We start from the raw sequence: 19,748 nt of genomic DNA, 5'->3' as shown, positions 1-19,748 counted from the left end.
CAAGGCTACCTGGTAATGTATAACAAGGTTCTTTGGGAATGGTGCCAGAGCACACCATTTTGAGTCACGATGACCATATTGCAACAGAGATGTGTGTGTTACATTTTTATTTCCATATGTGCATTCAGGTACAATAAAGGGAGAAAATCGATGATATGTGCAGGAAGTACGCTGACCCCAACACAACCCTGATGAAATCGCCGGTAATGTATAAAGCGACGATGAAACATGTTGGTTTTTATTAGAACAGGCACACGGCAAAGAATAAAAGGGAAAGTGCTAGTGGAGCCAAGTTCTTTTTAACCGAATAGGTCCTACAATTCACATTCAGGAGGGTAGGCCCTATCACGCAGGTGGGTCATTCACATTACTACACAGAGTTTCTTTTCTAAAGCACAATTTTTTATCCCCTTTACTTTTATGGTTGGCAACTGCTGATGATGATATAGTGGGGAGTCAAGCGAGAACCAGTTTGACACATCCTCCTTGGTGGTTGCTCCCGTGAGGCGTTGCCAACCCCCCACCCCCTTTTTTCACTAGAGAAGGGTTGAGTGACAGGGAAGAACTGCACAAGGGACTAACAGGTACACACACACGTGTTTTTAGGAATGCATAGGTAAAGACAACGTGACAGTAGACACTGAAATCAGTAGTAGGAGTAAAACGTTCCCACAGGGACCCCCAAGGCAAAAAAAAAAAGAAAAAAAATCGAAAAATCGCGCACCCCATGATTTCCCCCCCCCCCTTGGGGGTCCTGGTGGGAACCCCTGAGCAGGCCTAGGGGGTCAGGGTGCTTCTACCCTGCCCCCTTTTTGAGTTCTGAAAACTTCTCGAGCACGAGCTGCATGCTCATTGGCTTTCAACACTTCAAACCAGGAAGTGTTGGCAGCCATCTTGTGCTCGGTAGACCGAGGCACAAGAAAGCAGAAAAACAAACATGTAGAACACAAAAAGGGGGCAGGGTAGAAGCACCCTGACCCCCCTAGGCCTGCTCATGGGGTCCCACAAGGACCCCCAAGGCCAAAAATGTTTTTTTTTTAAAACCTGGTATGTTTATTTAAAAATTACCCCCCAGGGGGACAAAATTGTGGGGGCATAGTGATAAAGAAGTATGGGGGTAGCCCAATCCCCCACACACTGCCCCGGGGACCGCCGCCCTCCGGGGCAAAGCTACGCAGCCCCCTGGCGCATACTGGAGGCTCCTGGTGGGCTAGTTGCCTCCCAGGGAATTAGTTTCCCCTCTGCAAACATGCCCGTGGGCTGCGCTGCAGAGAGGTATAAAAAAGGGTGTGGCCTCATTACACCTCTCTGCAATGCAGCCCCCTGTGAAATACTGGAGGTTCCTGGTGGGCTAGTTGGCCCCCAGGGACCCCCAGTATGCAAGGGGAATTAGTTCCCCCTCTGCAAACGCGTCAGGGGCTGCGTTGCAGAGAGGTGTACGAACATTTTGTATCAATTTATATTAAAAATATGTAATGTAATTTAAAAAATATTATATCTAAAAATAAAAAATGTATAATAATATAGTAAATCAGTATAAAAAAGATAACAATTATTACATAAAAAAAATTTCATTTACAAAACCATTGAAATTCACTGAAAAAACCATAGGTTACAGCCACGTTATAGTTAGGAATTAGCATTAAAAAACCTTTGAAATTCACTGAAGAAAATGTAGGTTTTACACACGTTATAGTTAGGAATTAGTATTTAAAAAACCTTTGAAATTCACTGAAAAAAACGTAGGTTTTACACACGTTATAGTTAGGAAGTAGCATGTACAAAACCTTTGAAATTCACTGAAAAAAACGTAGGTTTGACACATGTTATAGTTAGCTGGAAATTTCACTCATATAAAACCATTGAAATTTCCCCGTTATAGTTAGTTCAGCTAACTATAACTCGCCCGCCCGCAATGCACTGCTGATGACGTCACATATTACATCACTCATGACATGGTCAGTGGCATCACTCATGACATCACTGATGACATCTCACATGACATCACTGATGACATCACTGATGACATCATCTTTGTGGAAGAGTGGCAGATCTTCTCTCACCCTAATATAACTTTTATTACACACATTCAAAAATAGAAAATAACATTTTCAATACAATAGACATACCAATGCCACTTACAACACACCTATTTAGTAATTCCAAGATCTATACACACATCCACTCATTCATCAACAGACATATACAGTCACTCATACATGTACTCACTCATCATATGTACTAATACACTGATACATCCTGATCATCCTGTTACACACACGACACTCATCCATAGAGTTACTCACAGATAACTCATATGTACTAGTTTAAAACATATGTACTTACTCACAAATACACTATTAAAACAGTCATTCATTCACTAACACACCCCAAATAATAATTCCTTTATTTAGATATAAAACATATATTTAAAAAGTCGCACAAATCACATTGTATACAGTTTTATAAAAATAATTTAAAAAATGATTAAAAGAGAAGCAAACAATAAAATGTGGCCGAAAGCATGCCAGTTAAAACATTACAATTTGTGGATTAGCCCTCCTGGTCTTTGCAAGTTCTATTATAATGCATATTCAGGCTTAGCGATGAGCAGAGACCTCAGCAGTATCCATATTTTCTAGGTTGCGGTACGCTTGCTGAATAAATTTGGCCAAATTTATACTTAAATTAATATTATCCGAAGACAAAGCAGCAATGATGGCATGCCTACAGGACTGAACCCCCAGCCTGTTCCATTCTGGCTTGAGCAGATGCCTGCGTTGAGAGTTAAATGTAGGGCAGATGGAGAGCACGTGCAAAATTGTTTCAGTTGCTAACCCGCATCCTCTACATATTGTGGCCTCCTTTTTGCGGCGCCAGGTGGGTAGATTTTGAAGAAAGCGCCAATCTCCCATTCTTAGGGCAATCAGACAGCGCTTTAGATGAAGTGAAAATGTCGTGGAGAGGTAGGCAGCAGGTGTTAGTCGTTTGTAGGAATTAACTACTGCCCAGGAATGGCTACGCTTTGTGACAAGAGCTTTGTCTGCAGCCAGAGATTTCATTCTTACACATTTTTTGATTATATTTTTAAAAACAGTCTGACTGGGGTTAAGAGTCCAGAGTTCGGCAACTGAAATTTGGTGGATATAGTTGTTCAAGAGGCGGCCAAATGTTCCCCCTGGGTTGGTCTCGTTGATTTCTTTCCAGGTTAGAGATTCTAGTGTACCTGGTTCGGTCTGTCTTAGTTTGTGACACAGCTTAAGATAGGTGCCGACATTAGAGGCTTCATAGTTAGTTAGTCCCAGCTCTAATCTAATCTGGGCCGGGGAAGCGGTGCTCGGCAAGTGAAGTGCCTTTCTGTAGATTTTAGTAGTGTGTTTGTTTAGGGCAGAGTTCATTTTACCTTTAAAGATCTCTATGCCATATGAGAGTGTTGGCCCGATCTTTGCTCTAAGGACTTCTAGTAAGGGGGCAAGGGTTGGGCCTGAAAGTTTCTTTGATAGTTTGGCCAAGGATACCACTAGAGCCGTGGTTTTGGCTGCAATCACACTGCTTTGCTTTGTGAAACTGCCCCTGGAGTCCAAGTGGACGCCTAAATATTTATACGATTGGTCAATCGTAAGACTTGTTTTATTGATTGACTAGCCACCGCCACTGTAGCGTTTCTTACCAAAAGGGACTATCAGGGTTTTCTCCATATTAATTTCTAGTTGGTTGTCAAGCGTGTATTGCGATAGTGCATCAAGAAGCCTTTGTAACCCTACTCTAGTAAGGCTAAACAGGGCCAGGTCATCGGCATATAAAAGGTTGCATAATGCCACACCTCCTATTTTGGGTGGATGGCTGTTTACCCTGTCTAGGGTGCTTGACAGGTCGGCTATGAATAGGTTAAAGAGAAGGGGGGCCAGTACGCATCCCTGTTTGACACCACGTGAGGTCATGATTTTTCGCGAGAGATGCGAGCCGGACCCTAACTTCACTCGAACCCAGGTGTCAGAGTAGAGTTGAATGATTGGGTTCAGTATCTTGTTTGGAATGCCCCACTGTGTCAGTTTTTTCCATAGGGCCTCCCTGGGTACTCTATCAAATGCTGCCTTGAAATCGACAAAGCAGCAAAAGGCCAACCTGCGTGTTAATAAAGCATTGTCAATGATAGTGGAAACTGCCAATACGTTTGTCGTGGTACCTGAATTGGCAACAAACCCTGTTTGATTCAGAGGAATCAAATCGTTATCCTTTGTCCATTGCCTTAAATCCTCCAGAATTAGTCCTGCAAAATGTTTTGCCTCTATGTCCAGTAGCTCGAGATCCAGCTTTATGAATGGGGTGAATTATTGCACCCCTCCATGAGTCCGGGATTGTCGATGTCCTCAGGGTGTAATTAAAGAGATTTAATAGGACCGTGGACCAGAAGGAGATGTCTGATTTATATAGCCTTCGTGGCAGGCCATTCGGGCCTGGTGCTACGTCTTGTCTTCCTTTTGTCACTGCTTTGACCACTCGTTCCTCGGTTAGTACAAGTACAGGATTGGGGCCTGGGCTTGTACTGAGGGCGATGTTCAATGATACATCGGCTCCAGTCCCGCGTACCCTCGGTGGTCTGGTGCAGTCGTGATGGTATTGTGCCTGAAAGTGAGCTGTTAGGTATGTTACCCATTCTGCTTCCTGGATGTTGGCTGAGCCAGAGTTTGTTAGGTTCAGGTTGGTGTGGTTAACAAGGGACCAGAATGTCCTTGAGTTTTTTTGTTTGCTTTCCCACACCAATGTTACCCAATATTGGTTTTCCTGAGCCTGTTTCTCTTGGGAGGCTGCCCTCCTGAATGCTTTTTGGGCATAAAGATATGTGGCAAGGAAGGCACTGTTCCCCGGGAATTTTGAAGCCAGCCTCAATGCGTTGTTCCTTGCTCTCTTTAATGGTTTTAAGGCAGTAGCGAATGCAGCCCCTGCTGGTGGTGAACGATTTGATCTCTGCGTTGTCGCTGGATATGATTTGATCAAGTGAAGGCACAGCTGCGACCATTTCCATGTCGGGTCGGCATCTTTGTCGAGGCTGCCTATTGTGAAGTCCTTGCTTGTTTTTAAAACATTCTGGCTGTTGGATTCATTCCATTAGAGGCGCTTCAGATTTTCGGTGTGAATGCCCATGTAGGTTATAGGTGCTACTTTGTGGAGATCCTGGTGTGTGGTGAAGGTGGTGACCTGCGGCCTGTGATCACTTTCGGACCGTTGATGGATACAAAAACTGTTCAATTTAAACAGTAGTTCTGAATTACAGATGGTATAATCTAGATAAGACTTTTTTCTTCCGTTCGACCAGGTCCAGTTTGGAGGTGAGTCACTTGTTGACCTGCCATTCACTACCAAGTAGCCTGCGTTGTAAAATCTCGTCACAGTGAGCTCACCTAGTATATTTGGGGCTTGCTTCAGGGGTTTAGATTGAGTCATGGCCTCGATGATATTAATAGGGTCCGGCCCTTCCATGTCTGCAACGTTCCCCTGAAAAAGATTTGTGTTAAAATCTCCCGTGATTATGCGATCCGAGTTGGGATGTTCAGCGGCCATGTCGTCCATGATCTCGCACAGTCGGGCCAGATGGTCTTTTTTTGTACAGGTGCTTGGATTGATGTACACATTGACGAGGAGGAGTGAGCGCTGCCTCCTCCATGGGTTAATTTTGACCCCAAGTAACCAATCTTCTTCAAAATGGAGTTGATTGAAGGCTCCTTTTAAGTTGTTTGAGATATATATGGACAGTCCGCCTTTGGGGTGACCAAATCGGCTGTCCCTGAGTGCTGGTTTTCGGAATTCAATGTATCCTTCTATGGGGTGGTCCGCCATTGCCCAGGTTTCCTGTAGAGCGATTGCTGCATGTTTACACAAGAAAGCCATAGTATCCTCATTTGAGGTTTTTTGGTGAAGTCCGCTGATGTTCCATGAACACAATAAAAATGGAGGCCGCCCTTGGTTGATGTCTCCTTTGTACTGTCTGTCCGCCGCTGAGAGAGGTTTCTTAAAGGGATTATGTATTTCTGCAAGCATTTCACCGGCTGGTGGTCAGTTTGGGTGTTTTGATGACAGGATAGATGGCAACCACCCCCAGCTATAGTTAGATTCTGAATTGTCTCCGGCTTGCTCGGGGCCTTTTGATTCAACATCGGACCCTGAGGCGTTTTTTAAGACCGAATAGGGTCTCATACGTCTTGTTTTGTTAGTTGTTGCCGGATGACTGGGTGAAGTCGATCTTGTTAGCAGGGAGGTGGGATAGCCAGGGGTGAAGTAGGGGTATACTCTAATTCCCCGATTCCGCAGGATAGGCTTCTGTTCAAGAAAGGCTCCTATCCAACTGGCCGAGGAGAAAGTCACCACAGTGACCTCGGAGGGTTGGTTTCCTCGGGGGGAGAGAAATTCGATGAATTCTATGTTGTTCGAGGTCAGGCCAGCTAGTCCCGGGATTCCTTCGGCTAGTTTTAACAGATTAGATCTGTTAAGAATGTCGTGCCGCCCTTTAGATTTATATTCTGGAGCCAGAAGGATCTGATGGCGCAGTGGATCATTATTGATTGACTCCGGAACACTTATGGGCTTAATATTGGAATTTTCGGCTATCGTATCCGGTTTGGTTTCGTATAACTGTTGTGACAGTCGTTGCGAAGCCTTCTTCAAATGTAGACTATGACTGATCTGAGCTACATTGCAGATGGTTTTGGAATAATTAAGTCTTACCCTTGTGTTTTCTTTTCCCGGGGAAGTGAGAGCCATTGATGGCCTAGATTTTTCTGGTGTCGTTGGGCCCGATTCACAGAACTAACTTAAGACAAAATCCTAACCTTACTACTTTTGGTATTCACAGAAGTTAGGATTTTGTCTTAAGACAGGCTTAAGACAGACTTAAGACAGACTTAAGTTAGTATTCTGTCTTAAGTCTGTCTGAAGTCTGTCTTAAGTCTGTCTTAAGACAAAATCCTAACTTCTGTGAATACCAAAAGTAGTAAGGTTAGGAATTTGTCTTAAGTTAGTTCTGTGAATCGGGCCCGTTGTGCTTGCCGTCACTGGGCTCTCCCTAGTGATTTCTGTGGGGGCACTGCCCTTAGTTGTTTCCGGGGCCGTAGTTTGTTTGCTTTGGTCCTGTGGGCTCATCACAGATTCTTGTGTGAGTTTTTCCAAGGTAACTCCCTTGAGGATAGTCCTTTGCTCTACGGCATTGTTTTTGACGGGGGATTATTTGTTTTCGGGTTTTTTGAAGATAGGATAGAGATCCTGATGGACCATGTTGGAGTTTGCCCTAAGTTTGTTTCTGGCTTTTCGCTGACGCTTGCGCTCTCTCTTGCTGCGTGGTAGGACTGGCCCTGGGAGGGCACCCGCTGTTGATTCGCTTTGAGAAGCGGGACTGTTTGTTTGCACAGGGTCAAGTTGGTCATGCCTAGTTGTTTGTCCGGTTGGTGACGAAGGGGGGCCGTTTTCAGCCGTCAGGATTGATTGTGGTTGCGCGCTCTGGGGATGGCCGTTCAGCTTCGTTGGGTCAGTAGTTGTTCCTGTGATTGGCGCCTCTCCTTCATTTGTATTTATGTTCTGCTTGGCAGGGGCCTCAGTGGGTTTTAGGTGTTCTTGTTGTGTAGAGGATAGCGGTTTGATGAATACGTTTCCTCCCCTCAACAACTTTACTTCCCTTATAACAGTGGTTAAGCATTCTGGGAGCAGAGAAAGGGAGTCTATAATTGGGGAGCAACAGCAGGGTGGTTGAGCAAGCTTCGTAGAGGCTTGCGCCCGTAAAATTAAGGAATTAAGTTTGTCTAGTTTGCTGTCGATCCCAGATGTAAATAGTGCCAGAGTGTTTAATAAGTCAACCTGCACCTCAAGTTTTAACGAGTGGTAATTGAGTGCGTTAACTGTTTGCTGCAGGGTCTGTAATAGTTGTGGCCAAGCACTGGTCCCAGAGTTTTCTTCAGTGTTTTGTTTTTCGTTTGGGGTCGGGCTGGACCTTGGGGAACTTTGAGAAGTTTTGAAGAAAAGGGACAGGTCCGTCATGAGCTGATCGTTGTGGACAGACAGTGTTGGCTGGCTTTGCAGTGAGGCCTTTGTATGGCCAGTTGGCGAAAATAACATGTACGGGGGGCTCAAAGCCGGTGGTGCTGTTGGTAGTGCTGTTGTGGTGGTTATTGTTTGTGGGGTTAAAGATAATTGACTGCTATTAGAGTGCTCGGGGCTGGCTTGCCCGTGAATTTGTGCTGTCGTTGTTTGGTGAAAAGAGGCCGCACGAGGGTTGAGCGAGGTCGCTACACAGGTTGCAATAGTTTGGGGCGACATTAGTTGGACCTCTGTTGGGGATATAGTGTTCTCCGGCTGGTTTTGAGGAGTTTGATAAGACCAGTGGTTCTCTGTTGGGGAAGCTGGGGACTTATCCGATAAGAGGAGGGTTGGTTGAGCGTTTTTATTGTTGTGGTCGATGCAGGGGGATCCAAAAATATAGACCTCTGATGGCTCAGTTGCCCTCGTTGTTGCAGGTGCCCAATGTTGCGCCGAGACCAGATTAAACGTCCCTGGTTGGGCCAAGGGAGTGAAAGTAGTTGTTGCCTCCGGAGGTTGCGCTTGTGGTTGTGGTGATTCCGCGGGCTTTGACGAAGTTTTTTTAAAGAAGTCCCGTATGCTTGGGGGTTTTTGTATTTTTGGGCTCTGGTTGGCGTTGGCCGAGGCCTCTGCGGTGTCAGGTCGTGTAGCTGTCCTTCTTTTGGGCGCTGTATACTTCCTCACTTTTCCTGATCTCATTATTTCCCAAGGCCTGAGGACTTCTAGTTGCTCACGAGTCCAGCACCGGTGGGACTTTGTTTTGCAGCTCTTTTACAGCAATGGGCTTTTCGGAATTTTCTGAGTTCTGGAGCTGTATGAACTGTACTGAACTGTGCATAGGCTGTGCGTTGTATGGCTGTCTTCAATTGTGGCACCCCCCTGCTCACCCCGTCCCTCCTGCACTAGAACCCCCTGCCCCACCACCACCCGCTGACTCCACCACCTCTCCACTACCACCGGGGTCCGAGGCAGCTTGGGCAGTGTACTGGGTGACGCAGAGCCAGCAGGGTCTGGGCGGGACTGTCAGGGCCTGGGCTGGATTCCGGGTCGGGGGGCAAGGGGAGCAGCCCCAGAGCTGGTGGGTTCCCGTGGCCAGCCAGATAGTGAGCAGCGAGTGAGGGGTGACCAAGGGGCGTGGGCGGTAGAAGGCTGGGGCACCGGCCAGAACCCCAACAAGATCAACAGGGGCACCGCAAGCCGTGAGGCACGAAGGCTTCCGGAGCAGGCAGAGTGGTGAACCGAGAGAAGAACTCAGGAGCTCCAGGGCTCTAGAGCTCTCCGTGCTTGTGCAAGCTCAAACACCGAGCAAACACCGGGCTGTCAGCGCGTCGGGGCAGGCGGGAGAGACGTGAGAGAGGCCGGCCGCTCACCAGAGTGAACAGCAGTAAAGGTGCAGAATGTTGCCTCTCTGTCGTCAGACCCGTCAATCCTGCGCCCCCCCCTTCGCGCGCTCCAGGTGTCTTACCTTGAGTCTCGCGCGGATCTCTCCGGTCAGCCTCACCGCCTCTGCCTCACTGCGACCCTCGCCTTTGGCCTTTCGCCAAGCCGCTGCTTGTTCCCAGCTTCTCGCCGGCTCACAGCACGGCAACCCCCGCACACCGAGCCGCCACCGCCGACGGCCTCTCCCTCACTGCGTCGCCACGCCTACCCGAAAGGCCTGGTAGCCACGCTAGGGGGGTGCGGCCACTCTGCAATCCTTACGGCAATCCTGTCAGCAATGCCGTGTCATGCTCCGTACCGAAGACCTACCTAACACACCCATATATACACTCATCCACCCATACAGAAAAAAAATAATAATTACCTATATAGCTACTCACCACACACACTCATCCACCCATACAGTCCTGCACATATGCTGCCTTCAAGACATACAAGCAGTAAGTCACTCATTCATGCATCTATGCACTACGTAAGACCTCCCAACGAAGCATACAGACACTCAAACACTCAGACACTCCTACTGATAATCAAACAAACAATAACCTATATAGACACTCATGTATCACTCATATAGCTACTCACCAACACATGCAGCCACTTATACAGAAAATGAGAGACTGATACAGAAATGTATATATTTAAACATTACTCACTAACCCATGTATTCATTAAGATACACTTAATCAGTCAGTTATACAATCTATTTTTCACCAAAAAAGCAGCCATTTATACACTTATATACCCATTTCTTCTTCCATCAACCTTCAGATATACATATATAAAACATATTTAATTTTCAGAAAAACACCTATTCACTGGATGATTTCATCAGTGATGTCATCAGTGATGTCATTTGAGATGTCATCAGTGATGTCATGAGTGATATCACTGACCATGTCATGAGTGATGTAATATGTGACGTCATCAGCAGTGCATTGCGGGCGCGCGAGTTATAGTTAGCTGAACTAACTATAACAGGGGAATTTCAATGGTTTTATATGAGTGAAATGTCCAGCTAACTATAACATGTGTCAAACCTACGGTTTTTTCAGTGAATTTCAAAGGTTTTGTAAAGTGAATATATATATATATATATATTCAGTCAATTTCAGGAAGCACAAAGCGAGGAAGCCACCGGAAGCCTTCTGAGAGGGTGCAATCCTTTATTTGTTTGATAATCTTGCCAGCAGTCACCCCATAAGAACCGGCATCTCATACTTCAGCCAGACGCGTTTCAGGACGAAATGTCCTTTCATCAGTGGCAGCAAATAGAAGTAAAAAATCTGCGCTACACACGTACAATTTAAGTTCCAAACACCTCCTCCAGTAAAGGATTGCAGCCTCTCAGAAGGCTTCCGGTGGCTTCCTCACTTTGTGCTTCCTGAAATGTACTGAATTTTAAACGGCTGGCACGGCCGTTGAGGAGAGGTCCACTGCTGGTTTGCGGGCCCGACCCCGGCTTAGCAACAAGCTGGGAACATCGGGAGGAAGGTGTGCTTGCTCCATTTCAGGGCTGGAGTCAGCACGGGTGCAGTTGGTTATCTACAAAGCAGGGCAGCCACAACATGAGAAGCAGGCACCAACCCACATGGGGAAGATTATCTGCACGAACTTAAAGAATGTAAAAGCGCACTTATTTGGTAATACTGAGTACACGGACTATGAACACCAGAAGGCTGCAGTAGCGCCACGCCCACTGGGGGAGGTGTTTGGAACTTAAATTGTGCGTGTGCAGTGCGGATTTTTAGGAAGAGTTGAGCAAAAAGTGCTATAAAGAGCTAACTGTATGATAAATATTGTATATGTCCATAAATAACATTAGCATCAGATATAACAACTGACTAAATGTTAAAAAAAATCAATAAATTCCACAGTATCATCATCACAGTTAAAAAGTGCAAAGAACTGTAATATATACAATAGAAAAGAGACAGTAAACAATAGTGGGGAAAACGTAGGAAATAGTTGATTCTTTATGTTATCAAAAAAGTTACTCATATTCCACTACTTTACTGAATACAGAGAAGAAAAAATTGATAATAATCTAGCTGTTTAGACGAGAGCCTTTCAAAATATCAGTAACTGGAAAACACCAATAAATCTGGTACACGAACAATGAAATACAGCGACTGCAAAAGATTATTTCCTCATTCTAATAATAGTGCAAAAATGCTGTGTGAAAAGTTGCTAATAAATAGAGTATAGAAATACAAATACAAAATTGCAAAAGGTACAAAAAATTCAAATGTACAAAAATACACTAATACAGAAATACCAGAATGGACAAAGAGAATAGAGATCACGACAATATAAAATACTAGGCACCCTAATCTGTGATCACTTATGGAATTAAAAACGGGGAAATGATGTTCATAAGAAAGTGTACATATCTTCTGTATTGTTCAACCCGTTGGGCCATTTACTATCAAACTCCAAAATCATGGTGGTTTCAAGTTGCCTTAGTCTTCGTTCTCTTTTTCCACCTCTGCGTGATTTCGGAATAGCCCCTACCACATAGTATTTTAAACATGCTAAATTGTTGTTGTGAAATCTCTTAAAATGGCGTGCTACTGGATATGCTTGATCGCTGTGGAAAATTGCCCTAATATGTTGTAGGATCCTGACATGCACCTGTAGCTTGGTACTACCAATGTAATTCAAGCCACAGGTGCATGTCAAGGCATACACAGCATGATCAGTCTTGCAGTTAAAGTTGCCAGCTATAGCAATTTCCTGAGGGCTGAATGGAGTTTGATAATGAGTTTTATTTTCTCCAAATTTACAAGCTCTGCACGTAGAACATTTATAAAAACCACGTGAAGGCTGTAACCACATAGAGTTCAGATTCACTTCGGGACTAGATTTATCTAAAAGTGATCCCATACTTTGAGCCCTTCTGCAAATGATAGGAGGGGAACTAGGCAGTCTTGACCCAATCACTGTATCCGTTAAGATTATGGGCCATTTATAAATACCACGTGCAGGCTGTAACCACATAGAGTTCAGATTCACTTCGGGACTAGATTTATCTAAAAGTGATCCCATACTTTGAGCCCTTCTGCAAGTGATAGGAGGGGAACTAGGCAGTCTTGACCCAATCACTGTATCCGTTAAGATTATGGGCCAGTTTTTTTAATGATAGTTCTAATCTTGTTCTCCTCTTTGCTGAACGTGGTAACTAGTCTAGGACATTGAAGATTACCAGAGGGATTATCACTATCCCCACTGTTTTCAGAAGCTTCAACATCAGAACAAGTTGGAAGTAGCAGACTCTCTCTTGTTTGCAAGTTGGCTTTAGCTATTGCCGGATTCAAAATGCTATCCGAGTAGCCTCTCTTTTTCAGTCTATTCTTCATGTCATAGACACACAAATCAAAGTCACTAGTGGTGCTACATATTCTCAGTGCTTTCCCATACGGGATGCTATTTATTGTGTGCTTGGGGTGTAAACTAGTGGCATGTAGAGTCGTATTGCCCGCTGTGGGTTTCCTGAACAAAGTAGTTTCTATCAGGGCATTCTTTCTTGATATATACTTTAACATCCAGAAATTCAATTTCTTTTTTGTTTACATGAGACGTAAAGTTAAGATTGAGGTTGTTGTTGTTAATTTCTTGCACAAACATGGAAGCCTCAACCTCATCGCCCTGCCAGAGAATAAAGATATCATCGATATAACGAAAATATATATCTTCTCATCTACCCATACTTGATGTTGTTCCTCCCACCAGCCAACGTGTAAACACGCATAGCTGTGGGAGAAACAGGATCCCATTGTCACCCCTCTGAGTTGTGGGATAACACTGCAAATTGTCCACGTTTTTCCATCCACCTAAATAGAAATAGAGAATCTCAAATGGGTTGCTTTGTGTATCTAAGCCTTTGTGCCGGATAGCTTTAAAGGGCAGGCTGATGTTTGTTGAGATGCCATCCCCTTCTAATGTCCTTCTGGGGATGACATCCACATAGCTCACAGCTCAGGTGGAGAATGAGTCTGTGCTAGAGGTGCAGGTGACCCTGCGGCTAGCAGTAATGAAGTATGGCCACGTGGGGTGATTGTGATCTGCTACTTCCTTGCTCAAGGAAGGAAACTAATTGAATTTTCTGGACTGAGGCCACTTATTACGATGTCACAAACCGAACAGCAAAAGAAGTGAGTCAAGGCTTTAATGTACTGTATCCAAGCAGGGAGCGCACCTAGAGACAGAGGTGTACAAAGGCTCTCTGAAGCAAAGCCGGCTCACAGTTTAGTATCTTGAGTCAAAGGATTTGTATGAATGACATAGGCCTGTTTTAGAGTTTGGCGGTTGGATGCTCCATCACAAATGTGTCAGATATCCCTTCTGCCTTGTTGCAAGTGCCATGACATGTAATGCAATTGAAATAAGGCAGACAGGATATCTGTCACATTTGTAATTCGTAATTCATCCTCCAAACTCAAATTCAGACCCATAGTCTTGTCAAAGGGCTCCTAATAGGGCTTGTCCCTAAAACTGAGCGGTTGTATGATAGTACAACGCGGGCTATTACCACGCGTGCCATTACAACGCTGTTTTTACAACGCAAGTCGTTACAACGACTTGCGCTGTAAGCGCTGGATAGTGTAATAGTTTAATTTTCTATTCCAACTCCAGCCCACGTTACAGTAGGGAAGGTGTTGGAATAGAAAATTCAACTATTCCTTGTCCAACAGCGCCCTCCAGCGCAAGTCGTTGAAACGACTTGCGTTGTAAAATCAGCGTAGTAATGGCAGCGAGTGGTAATGCCCGCGTTGTAAAGGCTGTTCCCCGACTGAGCTGGCCAGAGAGTGCCCATGGCTTGTAGCCCCATAGGATGGTCTCCTTCTATAGGCGTGCTTTGAAAGTTCTCCCCCTGTTGAAACCAGTCATAATTATGTCTGATGAAGGTAAGTTGAATTTGGAATGACTTACATTGGTGCATCAACTTTCAAACTCAGACCTAAGTGCCCGAATTACTTGTTCTCCTGCATCAGTTCTGATTTTGCGTTGGAGGATTCATTTACTTAGAACAGCCAATCACAATTTGCTCTGGATGTCTTCTAATTGAAAACCTATGTTGTGGCACTGTGCATACCTGGGAATTATCTTAGGTCAACTCTTGGCACAAAGGATGCTAATCTGGAAGTGTTTACATGTGAAAGCATAACTTATGTGGCTCCCCTCTGTGGGTGAAGCTACAGTGTCAAGGAAAAGGGAGGCACAAGTACACCTGCGTGCAAAAATTGCGAAAAAGCTGAGTATGCAATATTAAAATCATTGGGAAATTTCCAATTTTCGAACAAAAGCCCAATCTCACATATTATTGTGACCTTTATATAATAAGTATACATTTGGAAAAGAGGGAACAAAATAATATTTCATTCATGTGGGTGCTGCGCTAAATAACACAGGATTTTCCAGGCTGTTGTTGTGTTGGGGGGCCCTAGGCCCACATGGTAATAATGACTGCGACACAGACACCGTGGTGTTCGTGGGTTAGTGAGCCTAGAGCACGTGCGCTCAGCTCCTTTTATTGACTGTGTCACGTGACTCGTGACACAGTGGTGGGTGGGTGCAAAGTGTGTGATCACTTCCTGTGATGAACTAGAATGTGTCATGCAGGACACAACATTCCTCCCAAAATTTGATAAAAATTAAGGAAAGACAAAAGTCCGAACATGTGGGAGGAAAGACATGAATATATAATAATTACAAATTTACATTGAGTCTCTTCAGCTGCTTGCTTGATGACGACGGTGGACATTGCTGCTGAAATATTAATTCTTCTTGGCTCGACGTCCTGGTTCTCGGTGGGCGTGCTCTTCTGCACTTGCGCTGTGGAAGTGTGTTGGTTGAGTCCACTGAGATCTTGCTTTTGAGGGTGACGCCAAACAGGATGACCAGATGTTAGACTTGAAGGATGTTGTCTTCTACTGGTCCTTCGGTTTCTTCACTGTAGGCAGCTTGGCTTTACATTACAAAGGATGGAGTGTTTGAAGGACATTCTTCTCACTAGGACGCCCCTCTCTCTGGTGTTCTCCTGCCACGAGATGTCCCGGAGGCCCTTTTCATCAGGTTTCCACTGGGCCGGGTATTCTTCCACAGCGTTGCTCCAACTCCACAGTCTGCGTGTGAATGTAGGAGACGATGAGGGTACTACCTCACAAAGTCCGTAGCTCCACCTGAAGAGTAGTTGTTGACTCCTGCCTTTGCGCGCAAGTTCCTCTTCTCCCTGGGACGTGCAGGTGAGACGGCGATGGATCCATCTCTCGTGTCGGGACCCTCTGCCACCGGTGTCCCTGAGGCCTTTGCCCCTTGGATCTCCACGGGCTGGTGTGGATTGGTCAGTTCTCCTTATTCAGGCCATCTGAGCTCCCTTTGCATCCAGGTTTCCGCTAGATCCCAAAGGTGGGTGTTGCCAATGGTCCGGCCTGTGCTCTCCTACCGTCCATGGGTCGTCGGGGTCTTGTGAATAGGTGCCTGTTCTGTTCTTGGTGCTATCAGTGTTCTCCTGGACGTGTGGGTCACTGGACACGATGTTGTGGTGTGTTACCTCTTCTTCTTGTAAGTGTGTAGACTTATCACATCTCTCCTCACCTTTTCCAGATGTTGTTCTTGGCGTTATGCCACATGTCTTCTTTCTTCATTTTCCTTTTCACGACACGGTGCTGTCACCTTTCTGTCTTTGTCTTCCTGACCAGGCTTCTTCAAGCAGCGTGCACTCCGCCTGTTTCCCTCTGGTCTTGTCCTGGCTTTAGGACACTGTCTTCTCTCTACTCTTCTGTCACTGGACCGGTCGTTACGATCTTTTCTCTTGCCTCCGTTTTACTTCTTTTCTTCAGGTCGGTGTCATCAGATGTCTTCGTGGTCCCATCCCCGGACCTCTTCTTGATCTTCACATCGGACCTTCTGACATGACATCTTCATCCTGACTTTCTGCAGAATACCTTCGCTTCGCCTTTACGGTGGGTCAGCATTCCGGTGACCTGTTGGCAGGTCGGTTTTCTTCTTTTTCCATCTCAGGCGACCATCTGAGTGATCGGCTTTTGTTTGGGCGCCCCTCTGGCTTGTCGGATCATCCTTTTCTTCTTGGGCGATCTTCTTTGCTACCAGATGGGGTGGACAGCTTCCTCTTCGTGAGTCTTCTCGCTATCCGCGATCAATGGGAGCGCCATTTGTTCTGCTGCAGTGCCATTGCGTTGGCACAGTTTCTTCTGCCCTCTTCGTGTGCTCTGCTGTTTCCGGAGGGTTACTTCACCGCTCCATGGACCTTCTCCCGTGGGTGCACTTCTCGTGCGGACTGCCGGTGAGGCTCTTTAGCTTCTTGGCGTGGTGCTCTTGCGTCACTCTTACATTGCACATCATTGTGCATGGCAGTTGCAAGTTTGGGCTTCACTTCGTACCGTCGTGGTACATCTTCAGTGTCGCTTTGTTCCTTGCTCTTCTTTAGCTTCTCTGGCATCATCGCTTTACTCCACATGCGTGCTGCACTTCTGCTTCTTCGCGTACTCGGGTACTTGCTGCGTACTTCTTCTAGTACTTGAGGTGTGGTTTCCTTATTCTTAGGTGCTGTCATGTACCATCCGCCTCCGGGGTACACTGGTGCGCTTCCGTCGGTTGCCTTTGAATCTTGCTGCTTGCGGTAGACGGTCTTGACTCCCCACTGCTGTGTCTTCTGTTGCTGTTCTCTTCACTGCGATTGCGGTGAGCACCTGTGGCGCCCAGGCGTCACCTCACCTGTGATGATGGGTCTCTGTCTCCGTCCGTGTCGCTGCAGGCTTGTTGTCCCTCTGTAGGCGTTCCCTTGGCTTGTCTTGTGCTTGTTTGCTTCTTGTGGCTTCTTTTGGTGCAATGCTCCCCAGTGTCCACTAGATGGCAGCGTAGGCTGTTGGTCTTCTTTCAGCAGCAGCCTCCTCTCCTTGGTGACTTTCTTTCCTTCGTGGAATTTTCTATTTCTGCCCCAGTTTGCAGGACCTGCTTCGTGGACATGCCGGAGGGGAGGGGTGCTGGAGCCACTGCTGATTCAGGTAAGTCTCAATTTTTTTTTTTTTAGCATGGTGGCAGTAGGGCACAAAACACCTCGAGGGAGTTGCAGATGGAGGGAGGATTTTATCCGTGTCCGTGGCTAGCAGCTTGCATTGCTGCATTTGCAGTTCTTTTTATTTCTTTTAATTTTGAAGGTGCTGGCCGTTTGTAGATTTCCCATTTCTCCTACCGGGGCCAGGGGGTGGGGGCATGTCTCTTGTGCCGGCAGCCATACTGTGCTTTTCTTCTTCCTCCCTGCCTGCGGTAGCTTCACATAATCATCGCACAGGCAGGGGGGCTGGGGCCACATGTGTAGCCGTGCGGGGTTGGCACCCGCCGGCTATTTCTTTTTTTGGCCGCATTTCTATTCCCTTTTCCCGCTCCCTGTCCGCGGCAGCCTCAGTCCCTTCGCACGTGGGCAGGGGGGACTGGGGGGCTGGGGGCCATATACCGTTGTGCGGTGCTGCTTGGTCGGGCACTTTGGACTGTGGGTGGGCTCCGCTGGCGATCGCTTCACTCCTTTGGGGCCCGGCAGCTTTCTTTTACAGTTCTTTCAACCCGCCGCCGCAGCCTCAGAGCATAAACGCAGTGCGGTGGGGGACAGACGACGGTGCTGCAGGCAGGCCGCGGGTGGGGTCCGCTGGCCTTGCTGTATTGTATAGTTACTTTCCGCCGCATCGCACGCGGCAAGGTACCATGGCCATGCGGGTGGGCACCGCGTCAGTCTCTCATAAGGGGGGGTGCGCTTCAGGCATGCACGACCCCCCCCCCGAGGCCATCCACAGCACCCCGGGCTCACCTCCGGCCGACGGGCCTTCTCCAGCTGCGGCCGTGGCGGGTGGGCTCCGCCCGGCCAGCACTCCGCTCCGGTGGGGGTCCCTGCTTCTGCGGCCGACTCGGGTGGGCTCCGGTCGGTCTGCATGGGGCACAGTTGCGGCCGGTGCAGGTGGGCTCTGCCCGGTCCGCTTCTCCTCCTGCGCTGGGGGTCTAGGTGCGGGGTGAGCTCCCGGTCACCTCGATGTGGACCTCTGGGCCCGGGGCAAGGCACACGCCCCGCCGGCCACTCGGCAGGCTGGCGCCGATCTTGGGGGAGGGGGCACGATGTCGCCCTGCTGTTCTCTCCCCCTTCACCCATGACGAAAATGGCTGTGGCAGGCTGGGCTCAGCCACCACCCCTCGTCGCCATTGTTGTGTTGGGGGGCCCTAGGCCCACATGGTAATAATGACTGCGACACAGACACCGTGATGTTCGTGAGTTAGTGATCCTCGAGCATGTGCGCTCGGCTCCTTTTATTGACTGTGTCACTTGACTCGTGACACAGTGGTGGGTGGGTGTAAAGTGTGTGATCACTTCCTGTGATCAACTAGAATGTGTCACGCAGGACACAACAGCTGTCTCGCTCAGCAGAATAATGGAACCGAGGTTTGCAGTGAGCAATAGAATAAACTGTGGACTGGACCGGAAATCACCTCTTAACACATTAGCACATTAGCACTTTTTCATGTGATTAACTTTCACTGTCCGCGATAGAAAATAAAATGGTGGTCGCTCGCCTAAGGTTGTTTCTATTTCTTCCTGCAGGCTGAGATGTGCGCCTACCAAGAGAAAGATGCTATAAAAATGAATATATCCAAATTTTACGTCCTGCCCGAAGAATCCAACATTGCCTCCGCAGTGGCCTTCGAGGGACCGGTTACTGTAGCATTCGCTGTCTCCCCTCGATTTTATGGTAATATTTTTTATTCCATTGGTCACGTGACCATTATAAACAAAAAAAGCACATGTTTGTTAAAGAGGTGTGTGTCCTTTCAATAGCCCGAGGGTTTGTGCAGTCTTTGTTGCCAGTAGCTCTATGGCTTTCAGGACCCTGAGTCAAGGAGAAAGCTTTGCCCCTTAAAGATTGCAGTGAAACTTGTGTCATTTGCAGGCCAGGGACTCTTCCTATGATGACACTAGGCCGGGTGTCGCCAACCTTTTCTTTAACAAGAGCCACTTACGTTGATTGAAAATCATCCTGAGCTAATAATATTATTTGTGATGTAATAGTGACCACATCAAACAAGATTACATTAGGGCAACATAACAATCATAGCTTCAATGCCACTGGCACCAAGATATTATTAGGAACTTCTCTTCAATGCTTCATGATTTATCACTCAAATATAAGCTTTAAATATATTTTGGTAATTCAACCTTCTTTTCTTCTGACATCATCTTC

The 19,748-nt window shown here is 46.7% G+C and overlaps 1 pseudogene across 1 annotated transcript in view; it reads left to right on the top strand.

The window, feature by feature from the left end:
* LOC144762108 (uncharacterized) overlaps positions 1-19,477 on the top strand; it is a 28,228-nt pseudogene extending 8,751 nt beyond the window's left edge. The window contains exons 4-5 of the transcript XR_013596053.1: positions 19,112-19,259; positions 19,458-19,477. The product of XR_013596053.1 is annotated as an uncharacterized LOC144762108 (transcript). The remainder of the gene's footprint in view (positions 1-19,111; positions 19,260-19,457) is intronic.
* Positions 19,478-19,748: the final 271 nt, after the last annotated feature.

The sequence above is a fragment of the Lissotriton helveticus genome, chromosome 1_1 (assembly GCF_964261635.1).
Source record: "Lissotriton helveticus chromosome 1_1, aLisHel1.1, whole genome shotgun sequence".
Classification (NCBI taxonomy): Eukaryota; Metazoa; Chordata; class Amphibia; order Caudata; family Salamandridae; genus Lissotriton; species Lissotriton helveticus.
The sequence above is the reverse complement of the archived record's forward strand: the minus strand, read 5'-3'. Positions and strand labels throughout refer to the sequence as shown.